This window comes from Pipra filicauda, unplaced genomic scaffold, assembly GCF_003945595.2.
Source record: "Pipra filicauda isolate LSUMZ 115617 unplaced genomic scaffold, ASM394559v2 scaffold3_size10097308_pilon, whole genome shotgun sequence".
Lineage (NCBI taxonomy): Eukaryota > Metazoa > Chordata > Aves > Passeriformes > Pipridae > Pipra > Pipra filicauda.
Window position 1 is genome coordinate 9,116,743 of NW_024104532.1, and position 12,095 is coordinate 9,128,837.

Genomic DNA, 12,095 nt, shown 5'->3' on the forward strand with positions numbered 1-12,095 from the left:
ACATACAAATAAAATAAACCTTTATGCCACTGCAGACTTAAACAGCACATGAGACCTAAGAATCCAAGCACAGATCATGCATTTTAATGGTCTTAAAATGCAGGAAATTACAGTGAAGCATGAAGAACTAAACAATTATGCACTATTAGCATCTTGAAAATCTCTATATAAATCTATAAAATTGTGTTGTGAAATAATTTACATCTGTTTAGATTATTTTCATCAGTTTAATATTGACTGAACCGCCTAAAACAGTCCTGAAGTTAATATTTTTTTGTGTTCAGTTTTACATTTTGTTCCTTCTTGAAATGGATTCTTCAGAAGGCATATTTGAGTTGAAATTATTGTGGGTATTAAAGCCTCTACTCATAATAGTGTGCAAAGAAGCACATGATACCCCCTTCCCATGTGTGCTGTTAATGGAAAGGGAATGTGTCAAAAGGGGTCTCGTGGTGTCCAAAGATACAAATTGAACTGAACTCATAAAATCCTGAGCAAATTGAGGCAAGGTGGAGCAGGATCCATCCAGCAATAGCTGCTCCCTGTGGTGATAAATTCTGACTCTCTAGAAAGAAAACCAATGGGGAAAAATATGTGTTAATAGTCATTTAGGTAGAGATATTTTCAGGAAAAAGACATGACCCAGTGATGTACAGAATAGAGAAAACCAGAAATGATTGTTCTCATAAAACAGTCAGAAAAATGTTGTGTTCATTATACAGTATGGATATATATGATAAGGAATTAATTAGAAAATTATGGAAATAAATATATTATTTTAAGCACTGACATTTGCATCTTGTTGAAAAAACACCTAATATATTTTTAACTGCTTATATAATATGTTAAAAAATACCCCCCTGTAATGTCAGTGCTCTTGAAAAGCAAACCATAGAGTTTCACTCTAATGTCATGCCTGGCTAAGTCACAGGTAAAAAAAATTGGTACAAGACAGATCAGAATCCAGCCCAAACCACAATTCTTGGGGGGCAAAGCCATAGATCTGTGTTTATAATATTTAGCAATAAAATTTACAGCCCTGTTATCTGCCAGCTATGCAAAAACAAACACTTGTACAGGAGGAGTGTGCCACATGTTTATATATAAACAAATGGCCTAATCCTGCCTCGGGGCACTGCTGGAGCACGTGGAGCCCCGGGAGATAGCACTGGCTTAGGGAATGCAGCCAGGGCAGCAGGAGGGTGGTTTGTCTCAACCACCCAGAGGTAACACAAGGTGAAGTGCCAGTCAAAGCTAAAGTTCATATGTGTGAGCAGACAGTTGATAAGCACAGATCAGAGCCCGGTGGGCAAGGAAAGCTCAGAAAGCTGAGCTTGCCCACAGCATCCACACGGGAATTTTGGAGAGCTCCATAACCCTTGCACAGCCAGTGCATCAATACAAGATGACATTTGCTCTGGGTCCCTTCTGGGGAGGGAAAACCACCTCAGTAATGCTGCTCTAATCTAGTGGATGCTCTCTCTGGGACACCCAAACAATATAAACAGGCACAGGTTTTTCTCTGTTTTTCTCATACTCCTCTGAAAAGTTGTTTCAGGTCATCCATTAAACGTGGAACATCATTTGTATTCCACATAGTACCATCAAACTGCATTTTTAAGCATAACAGATAATTCTTCCGGTTTCATTTTCCAGTCACATCCAGTGAGTTTGACAATGAAATTCAAATTAAATATTTACTGGTTGACAAGAAGTTTTTCTTTGGCTCATCTGGTACAGAGGAAACTCAGTCAAATGAATGTTCTAGAAACCAGTTTGTGAAAGCTTGAGAGACTCTGAGTCAGAGTTTGCCTTCTCTGGACAGGAGGCTGCCTCTGAGAAGAATTTTGAGATTTGGTGTTGGTCAGGTGTCCATTCTGCCACCCAACAAGCTGTGAGGGGATGGGGTGACAGTGGAGAACTAGGAACTTGAATCCTTTCTGCAGAGTGGATTTGCTTCCTGTGCTGATCCAAGGGGCTATACCCAGGAGGAGGCAGCCAGGAGGCCGTTGAAAACTTCTGATTAAAAGCCAGATTTTTTATGAAAATTATCCCTTTGGTAGAAGTTATCAGACAGGCCAAGGTAACCTGGGCCTTAATCAAAACAGTAGTTCGTTGCATTGAGGTATTTCAATTATTATCACTGCTATAAAAAAAAATGAGTCATTTGAGTCGTTATCTCTCCGAGATACATTGTCCCCGTTCAACAAGGTACATTGGATTGCTGTAAAGCAAAAGATAATTTTATTCTGTGGCAAAGCTTAATGGCTTTTTTTGTTTGCTTTGGAGTGGGGGTTTTTTGGTGGTGGTGGTGGCCTTTTTACCTTGTGTCATTGACATCCTTCATGTAGCAACATAAAGGACACATCCTCTGTAGCACTGAAAGCTTTTTTTCCCAATAGTACCAGAAGAGACCTTTACCCAAAAGTAGAGCTAAAAAGGAGAAAAATGGATCATGAATTGTACTTACAAACAAGTTTGCAAAGCTCACTGTCTAAGGCAGTGGTTCTACTTCAAATGGGGTCATCATATCAACTCCACATCATCAAATTAAGTCTGAGGTGAAAAGACAAAGTGCTTTTTTTATTGTGGTTTTGCTTTAAGGATTGTTTTTTCTGCCTTGGTCAGCATGGGTTTGTAGTGGACTGACTTCTTCAAGGCAAATCAAAACTGGCCCAATGTGTGTCCAAATTTCCAAAGTATTGATGACTCCTCTCCAATGAATTTTAGCCTAGTCAGTCTTTGGAACTTCCTTTCCTCCACCATCAGTTACAGGAGAGCACACAGGGACAAGCCTAAAGGTAAAATCAATGAGAATTTTACTTAGAAAGTTTTTAAGTCGAATAGAATTCTAAGTAGAACAGAAATGACAGACATGTCAACAATTGCTAAACAGTTGGGGGTTTTCTAACACATTATTCAATTTAGGTAGGGCAGAAATAGCTCCATGACTGCAAATGTTTTTTGTGTGGGAGTGCTGAGAAAGACATTCATTGAAAATAAAAATAAATGAGTATTTCAGGACAAGTAAAGTCTGACTTTGAAATGTTTGGACTAAACAACAGATGTTGAGGTTGCTGCAGATCAGGAATAACGAGAAAAATCACTGATTGGTGACTTCCCTCTGGTCCTTTGCACTGATATGCTTTAAACCCAAGTGTCTTGCTGGTTTTATTTAACTCTCCTTTCAAGTATCTCCTTTAAGTCTCTCCTTTTTCTCTTTTCTAAAAATGACTTTGAGGGAAATATATCCAGGGAAGTTATTACAAATAAATGCCACCTTTAATCTGATTTTAGCCTTTCTTAAGGTTTTCTTCCTTCTGCCATGCATGGGAATGACTTATGGGAGCTCAAATGCTGACTTTCCCTCAGTAAACTGTTTGGATAATTTACAGGGAGTAGTACAGTAAGGACAATAAGGTACTAAAATAGTAGTATTTCAACAATAGGTTCTCCATCAAGACCACCTGTAAGCTTGCAGTAAGTTGGCATCAAGTCTTCAGTAGAGAGTAGATGTGTTGTGCTCTGTAATTTTAAAACAAAACAAAACATAAAATCAAAGGAACCAGGAATGACAGGGGAGGAAGTTAATTGTTACCAATCAAATGGTGCTGTGGTGGACTGGGATGGCAAGCAGAGGATGCAGGACAATGTGGACAGGAGGCCTCGTGGGGTGGAAGGGGGATCACATCCAGCACATGGGCCTGAAACACTGATCTTATAAAATGATGATAAACTGTGTTACTGATGTAGTCGAGAAATGAAACACTTGTTATTTTTGAGGAAAATCAGTCCCCAAAAATTCCAGCCAATCTTTGCATAGATGCTGGAATTCCAAGAGTGTAGCTGTTTTTTTCTAGATCTGATCTGTATTTGTGCAAATAGTTATAACTATTTTCATCAGTCCTGTGACTCTCCTATGCACTGAAATCACTTCAAAATCAAAAATTTGTGTAAGATTTAACCTGAGTTACTTTTACAAACACAAAAATAATATTTTTTTATATTTTTAAATATCACTTCAAGGGCTGCCTACTTAGGAACTGAAATATGTAGCTAAACATGTAAAATCTATTTCAGGATGTGTTCATTTGGGCTAAGCGTGTCATGTAATGAAAAGCAATCCTTTTATTATTGTTATTTTAATTATCTTCATTATCATTAATTTTAATCTCTCATTCATAGACACTGTACACTTAGTCATTGTCTGTTAGCACTTATAAACAGCAAGACCTTAGCTGCCTTTAAATTAAAATTGCTTCCTAGTTAGTGCTTATTGCACAGGAACAAAATGTTACATTTTATTATGTTCTCAACAGGACCTGTAAGGCTCAGTTGGAGATAGGCAATAAACACTGCAGCATTCTCATAAATCACAATTTTGCATATAATTACTGTAAGCATATAAAAGTAAAATTTCAGTTATTCCCCTGTCACCAGCCAGCTCTGGTCCAGGAATTGATTCAGCCTCCACTGCAGAGTCCCCACGACACCATTTGTTCCAGCAGCTCAGATTTCCCTCATTTCCATGCTGTGAACAGTTCACACCATTTTACATATTAAGTCTGCATCTGACATTATGTGGTAGAGAAAATCCAGTCCCTCCCTTATGGCCTAGATCACTCTAGACCACTTCACTCCCTTATGGCCTAGATCACTTCATGGCATCCTCCCTGGAAAACCTCTGTTTTCCATAAGATCCCTATATATATATATGTATATATATTTTATTTTTTTTTAATCAGTTTGTTGTCCAGTCAGTATTTCTACTACAGCAAAGTGGCCTTACAGCTGCTGAAGTTGTGCTGAAGAACAGGATGTAACAAAATCGGCGGGTGTTTATTTACGAATTGGGCAAATGTGTATTTATGAAATGGACAAGTGTGTGTTTATGAATTGGACAAGTGTGTGTTTATGAAATGGGCAAATGTGTACTTATGAAAGGGACAAGTGTGTGTTTATGAATGGGACAACTGTGTCAATGGCAGTAGAAAGACATTGAGCTCCCTGAAAGAGGTTCTCTTGTTCAAAGCCTACCAATCTGGTCTTTGGTTATGTTTTGTGATCAAAAGCTTGGTAATTTTTTTCTCAGTAGAAAACGTGAAGATCAAATATGAGAAACTATAAAAGAGCTGCTTAGGTTGTACTAAGATGAATCAGTAAATTAATAAAAAACCTGACACATGTCATTGTAGGTTATGACAAGGAACTTTAAGGTGTAAGTCACAGCTAACCTGAATTTGTCAAGATAAAAAGTCATGCCAAACCAGTCTAACTGCCTTCTCCTCGGCAGGGCACCATCACCATCACAACAGCACAGCAGTGAGTGCCCAGAGAGGGCTGTGGGACCGCAGGGGCTGTGGGGACAGACTTCAAACCTTGTGAGTTTGGAGGTGGAAATGAGGGCACAAAGGTAAGGTCTCACCTGGAACACAGTCTTCAGGCGCTGTTCTTCAGAGGCTGAACTCTCCAAATAAATCATCTGTGTCTCCTCTCATATATATATATATGTATATGTGTGTATATATACAAATATACGTATAAATATAGATTTATTTATTTATTTTTATATGTAAGTAATAAGAGTAACAAACACTTAGAATAGATTTTCAGGAAGGTTCTGGTATCTTCGTCACTGCAGTTTCAAAGAAAAGTCAGACCAAGAGCTGATATATATATTTATACACATGTGTGTGTGTGTGTGTGTATACATATATATAGATAGATACATATATACATACATACATCAAATAAGAGGAGTAGCAAACACCTAGAATAGATTTGCAGGAAGGTTCTGGTATTTCTGTCACTGTAATTTTAAAGCAAAATCAGACCGAGACCTGAGATAGATAGATAGATAGATAGATAGATAGATAGATAGATATGTATATATATATGTGTGTGTGTGTATACATACAAACACACACACATATATAGATATATATAGAGAGAGAGATTAACAACAGTAGCCAAAGTCTAGAATAGATTTTCAGGAAGGTTCTGGTATCTCTGCCACTGTAATTTCAAAACAAAGTCAGACCAAGAGCTGACACTGATATATATACATATATGTGTGTGTGTGTGTATACATACATAACACAGCAAGAGCAGCCAACACCTAGAACAGATTTGCAGGAGGGTTCTGGTATCTCTGCCGCTGCAGTTTCAGAGCAAAGCCAGACCAAGAGCCGGCAGTGCCTGTCAGTCCCTGAGCCGGGGACGTTCCCTGGTGTGTGTCCCCCGCCCGGGGCCGGCACTGGCGGCTCCTGCAGCCGCAGGAGGGGTGAGACCAGCGGGGACACCGAGGCTGAGGGGCCGCCGGTGCCCCCAGAGCCGCCATCGGCCCGGCCGCGCCCTCAGCGCTTCCCCCTCAGCGCTTCCCCCTCAGCGCTTCCCCCTCAGCGCTTCCCCCTCAGCGCTTCCCCCTCAGCGCTTCCCCCTCAGCGCTTCCCCCTCAGCGCTTCCCTCCGAGCCCCCTCAGCGCTTCCCGCCTTCCCGGCCCGTCCCTGCCCGCGGGCTGAGGAGCCGCCCGGGACCCCCAGAGCCGCCCGGGACCCCCAGAGCCGCCCGTTCCCCGTTAGGAAGCAGGAGCGAAGGCATTCGCTGCGTGTGCCGAGGTACAGAGCCAGCCCTGCCCCTCGCCGGGGTGCCGCTGCTCACACCCAGCCCATGGCCCGGTTATCGAGCGTGGCGGTTCCCGCAGGGGGGAAGGACAAAGATGCTCGTTCCGCTGGCACAGCGCTGGGCAGATCGTTCTGGGTACCCCCGAGCTGCCTCCGCCTTCCAGTGCGGGTATTCCCTGGCAGGTGTGGGAGTCTCCCTCCCCTGTCCTTGCTCCCCTCCCAAACCCTCCGCTGGGATCGGGAAGCTTCCCCCGAGGTGAATCCCAACCTCAGCCGAGCCTTCAGTGGTGCACCCACGCACCGGGCGCTTCAGGCTGTAGACTTGTACCAGTTTAACATTATCCCGTTCCTACAAAATTAATGAAACGTTTGAATTATTCACCGTTCACTTTCACAGAGCGAGCGAAAGCGGGGGGGCTTTGCTCTGGGGGAGTTTAGGGGGAGTCGAGCGATGCTTTTCAGGCGCAGGATTTTACATTCTTCTTAAACAAAAGTGCGTAGCTCTGCTTTTCAGAGCTCCAGGTTTGAATTTGGATTGAAAATCTTGTGATGGTACCAAATAGCTTCATAGCACAGGCAGCTCTCGAAGCTGAGAAACCAGAAATTAAATTGAAATTCATAATCCAAACCCTTGTTATATGTGGAATCTCAGTGCCTATGTATATACATACATATACATATATATATACATATATATATATATAAATCCTAACCCTTGTTGTACGGGAATCTCAGTGGTCTCAGTCTGCACAAGCCAGATATTTTGAAAACTTGGTGACCCAAAAAAAACAATTAACACCCCCCACACACACACAAAAACCCCCACCCAAACAAACAAAACCGAAACAAAACAAAAACAACAAAAAAAAAGCCCTCCCCCCAAAAAACCAAACAACCAACAAGAACAACAGAAATTCCTTGTATTTTGCAGTAGTGTCACTGAGGTAACAGATCAGCAGAGTTCTGTATTTGACAATACAGGCAAAAGAATCTTAAGCCATACTTCTCTCTCTTTTTCTGTTTCAACATTAATCACTAGCAAGCAAAGAAGTCATTATCTCAGCTGTATGATTAAATCTTAATATATCTACTAAAAAGGCGTAACAGTACTCTAGACATTTCTCATTTTGATGCAAAAAAACCGAATGCACATCTTCTGAAAAGCCGTGTTCCCACAAAGGAAAGCGATTTGTTACACAGGAAGGATGGTGCCAGTGTCTCTGTAAGGGCAGTGCTGCAAACCTTTTTCTACTGAGGTGATGAGCACCAAGTTTCCTCTGTCTTAAACTGCCCTGATGTGGTATTTAACATAAATTAAGTGTTTCAGCCTCCTTTTTTGATGCCAGGGCCAGCCTCTGAGAGCCTCGAAGGATGATTCTCTGGATTAAAAAAAAAAAAAAGGCTTTAATTCCATTAAGCTTTTTGTAAAACTTTGCATTGCAAATTAGGACAAGATGTTGCAGACCTGAAAGCCTTCACTATTTCATTTCAAAAAGTGTTAAATGAGAGCATTTCAAACATTTGTGAAATGAGATGCCGTTTCTGAGCTCCAGGCTTAGTTATTTCACAGACTCCTTCTGTAAAGTCTTAAAGTTAAACAAGTTTGGAGAAGCCTTGAGAGCTGGACCTTCTGTGGCAATCCACAGGACTGGAGAAATCAAATATGACTGTATTTATCAATTTATTTTCCTTTTCAGAGAAATATATTCAGATAGCCATAAAATGTGTGCGTTGTGTTTATAAGCAATAATACAAGTCTCAATATAGGACTGCAGGATACAAATGCAGTATTTCATAAAGTGGTTAATGATGGTAATAGTTTAATCTCATTGGGGTGAGGATATGAGGGAAAGTAGAATGTGCATGTTCATTGGAAGTGACATGGCACATTTGGCAGAATTATAATGGAGAGAACAAGACACTGCTGTCCAAAAGCACAGAGGTACACTGAAAGGCAGTGCAAGAAATCTGCTTGATCTTGTGGGGTTGCCTTCAGCTGGACTGCTTGAAGTTACGTCTGTCTGTGATGGAAGGGAGGAAAAACAGATGTATCTGGGCAAGTTGTGCTCGACTTCTGAGCTGTTTGGGTCTTTTGTATTGGGGGAAGTGGAGTTTTATGACATATATAATAAGTTTTTCCTTCTACCATTAACAGTGGCTTAGATTTGCAGGGTTCCTGAAATATTTACGTGTAGATGTTGGGCCTACATTTGTTTCTCAGGGTGAATGCAGCAGTATTTTCACTGCTGGTAGCCAAAAGGCCTTTTTGATTTCCTGCCACTCCTGGGGTTCTAAACAGATTTCTTCATGAAGAAGTCTTTATGTGTGACAACTCACAGAGAACAAACCTGAGCTGTAGTTTTTGTCTGTTCAGAAAAATGTAAAATTATAGAAAATATGTGCTTTTCAATTAGATGAAGATGGGGGGCTAATCTTGATGGTTTTTCCTCCTTTTTCAGCCACTAACATATCTTTCCTTGTCCCAAGTGAGCATAAATTTCAGCAATCTATTTAATCCACCATGTTTTAATCCTTTCTTCTCTTCTTCCTTTTCTCCTTTTCTCTCCCCTGTGATAAAGGCAAGTACAACCACACTCTAAAAGTGAACAAGCTCTTGAGATTAAAACTTGAAAACTGGAGTTTATAAGCACTAAAAGAATAATGATACAGTCTTATGATTGTGATGGAATAATTATTGGGAAAGAGTGCAAAGGCAAAAAAAAAAAAAAGGTTGAGACATCACCTGGAAAGCACAAAGCTTTAATATTTTGGCTTTAAAAGGAGTTTCTGTGTGTAAGACTTGAGATTTCCTATGGAATTCTTTCAGAACAAGTATTTAGTTTTAATTAGCAGGGTGGTATCTTGGTTAATGGCATTCCTTGGATTCTTCAGTGGCTGTGAAATGCTGAGGCCTTATTAAGGAAGAACATGGAGAAAAAAGGAGCCAGAGGAGATGAACACACTTTCCCAATTCCCAAAACTGAATGTTCCAAGGATGTGTGTTCATGGTTTTCAACTTGAAAATGTGCTGTTAGTGGAAAGAGCACAAAGAGTGTTTATGGGAATGCAGTGGGGCATTCAGGGGTGTAGCTGATCCCAGGTTGGGGCTGTGCTGCCACCAGCATCACTCTGAGCTCTGCCACAGCTCTGCAGCTCCTTGGGCTCACTCCTGCTGCTCTGGCTTGTTTTGGCACTGGCTTGGCCACAACTGCTTCATGCTTCCGTGAATTTATCAAAAAATAAGTAGAAGTTCAGAAAAATAAGTAGAAGATATTTCTAAGCCAACGTAAAAGTGCTGTGCTTGGAGATGCAACAGTGATTCAGCCCATACTTTCAACTAATTTAGCTGCTTAACAATTCTTGTGTAACTACAGTCCTGGTTTGGAGAATGGAGGATATTCAGTGTGAAGCAGAGTCCTGGTAATGCAAGGTGTAAATACCTTGTCTGCTCTTTATACATGAAATACATGTAGAATATGTAATAAGCTACATGGGGTCAGGCTGGTGGCACATCCAGCTCAGTGTCCTGCCTCCAGCAGTGGCCAAAAGTGATCAAGGGAAAAGCAGAAATTCAGCAGTGTCCTTAGATATCCTAAAGGAGCCCACATTAAATATGCAAAATACTAAACCCCCTCTAATAGCCCTCCATAAATCTAAACTAACTCCGTGCTCAGCTGACTCCCAGTTACTGGTAATGCAAATATTGATAGAATTCAAAACTACTGGCATCTGGAATTAGCAGATTCATCTGATTAAATGAATAATAAATCATCTCATGTTACTTCTAACAGTAACACATTCAGTATTTGCATATGCTGTGAATGAGGGTTGTCAAAGACATGCAAACTAGAGGCTGAGAAATAAAGCTTCTAGATAAATAGAGATTTTGAAATATAAAAGGCTATATAGACTTGGTCTTTGCTGACACCCAAACTGCATTTACCCATTTTTCTGTTTAGTTCCCCCCCCAAAAAAAGCTTTTAGGGAAAACCTTCTCAGACAGTTCATAGAGAACTTCCAGTATCACATTCCCTTAATCCTCAGAACAAAGTTGTATCACGCAAGAGATCTAATTCTTATGCTGTGTATACACTCAAAATACACACTGTAAACTGAATAAATAGCTCTATAAAAAGCTGCAAGAGGTCATGGATGGCACTCTGCTCTTAAAAGGGGCCATGTCTAATCTTCTTGTATTTTCACAGGTAAATATTATATTCTATGGTTTATAATTTTGAAACAGTTCAAAAGAATTTAGTCACAGTAAATTCCAGTGAGAGAGAACAGCCTAAATGCTCAAAAACACCAGTTCTACACAGTTACATTTTTGCCTCTGCAGTGCTATTTGTAGCAACTGTGTTGGAGGTCTCTGGAATGTGTTCATGTGGGAATCCAGTCCTAGAAACAGAATTTTAAAATTAATTTTGATACTTGAAAAATGCTGTGACTTCTTCTGAGGGAAAGTAGCATAAACAGAAAGTAAATATTAAAAGGAAAAATACAGCAACAAGTATCTGTATCTAAAGCCTTGTTTGGCTTGTTTATGTCTTCCCACCTGCACATTTAAATCCAATAAACAGTCTGCCCTCCTAGTGTGAAGCTCATCTCCCCTATTTCCTCGCATACTTGCACTTCCAGAAGCATTTTGAAATTACCAAATTATTAAAACTCAACAGTGGGTTAATTAGGATTGTTACAAGAACATTAGCTACAGGTACAAACCCAATTATTTCATTAAAAAGACTATTCTTTTATGCTCATAGCTAAATAAATCCTACTTGATTCCTTATGCCTAAATCAAGCTAGTCCTGTGCTGTGGCTGCATTCTTCATTTTCTGAACTAAAGCTGGAACTAATTTGCCAAAGTGGGATTTTCAATACATTAAGCACTTAAAATCCATAGCAACGGGCGAAAAGAGAATACATTTTAAATTCTTTTTTTGGGGACTTTAACTGAAAAATAAAATAGTACATAACCTATTGAAATAGTCTAAATCGCTGTAGTCAAAATTTGAAACATACTTTTGGAGTAAAGATACTCTGAGTTCCAAACAGAATAAATTCATACATTCACTGCTACTTAAAAAATGTTTCCAGTTACAAGATTAACCCTTCTTTGATATCAGGCTCCACTCTCACAAACAGATATTCTACAGTGCTCCTCAAGAGAAGGGCCCCTTAGCACTCCTCGGTAGAACCAGTACAGAGGAAAAAGAACCAACAAAAGAAACAAAACAACCCCAAACAGCAAAGTGCTCTGGCAAAGTGCTCTCGTTTCAATGAAGGACTGTCAGACTGGACCTGCCGGTGCTGGAGAGGGACTGGAAAGCATCAGCAGAACAATGGAGCAATTATTTGATTGGCACGGCCCTCTTTCAGCACTGTGAAATACTCTTATTATTACCTGAAAATCAGCTCTTTCAGGGCACAAAACAAACCCAGGCCATTCAGGCTTTCACCGGGTTATTCCCT

At 40.3% G+C, this 12,095-nt stretch overlaps 1 long non-coding RNA gene across 1 annotated transcript in view; it reads left to right on the forward strand.

The window, feature by feature from the left end:
- The first annotated feature begins 6,447 nt into the window (after positions 1-6,447).
- The window catches only part of LOC120324014, a 54,854-nt gene continuing 49,206 nt past the window's right edge, over positions 6,448-12,095 (forward strand). The window contains exon 1 of the long non-coding RNA XR_005565005.1: positions 6,448-6,617. This is a non-coding gene — a long non-coding RNA (uncharacterized LOC120324014). The remainder of the gene's footprint in view (positions 6,618-12,095) is intronic.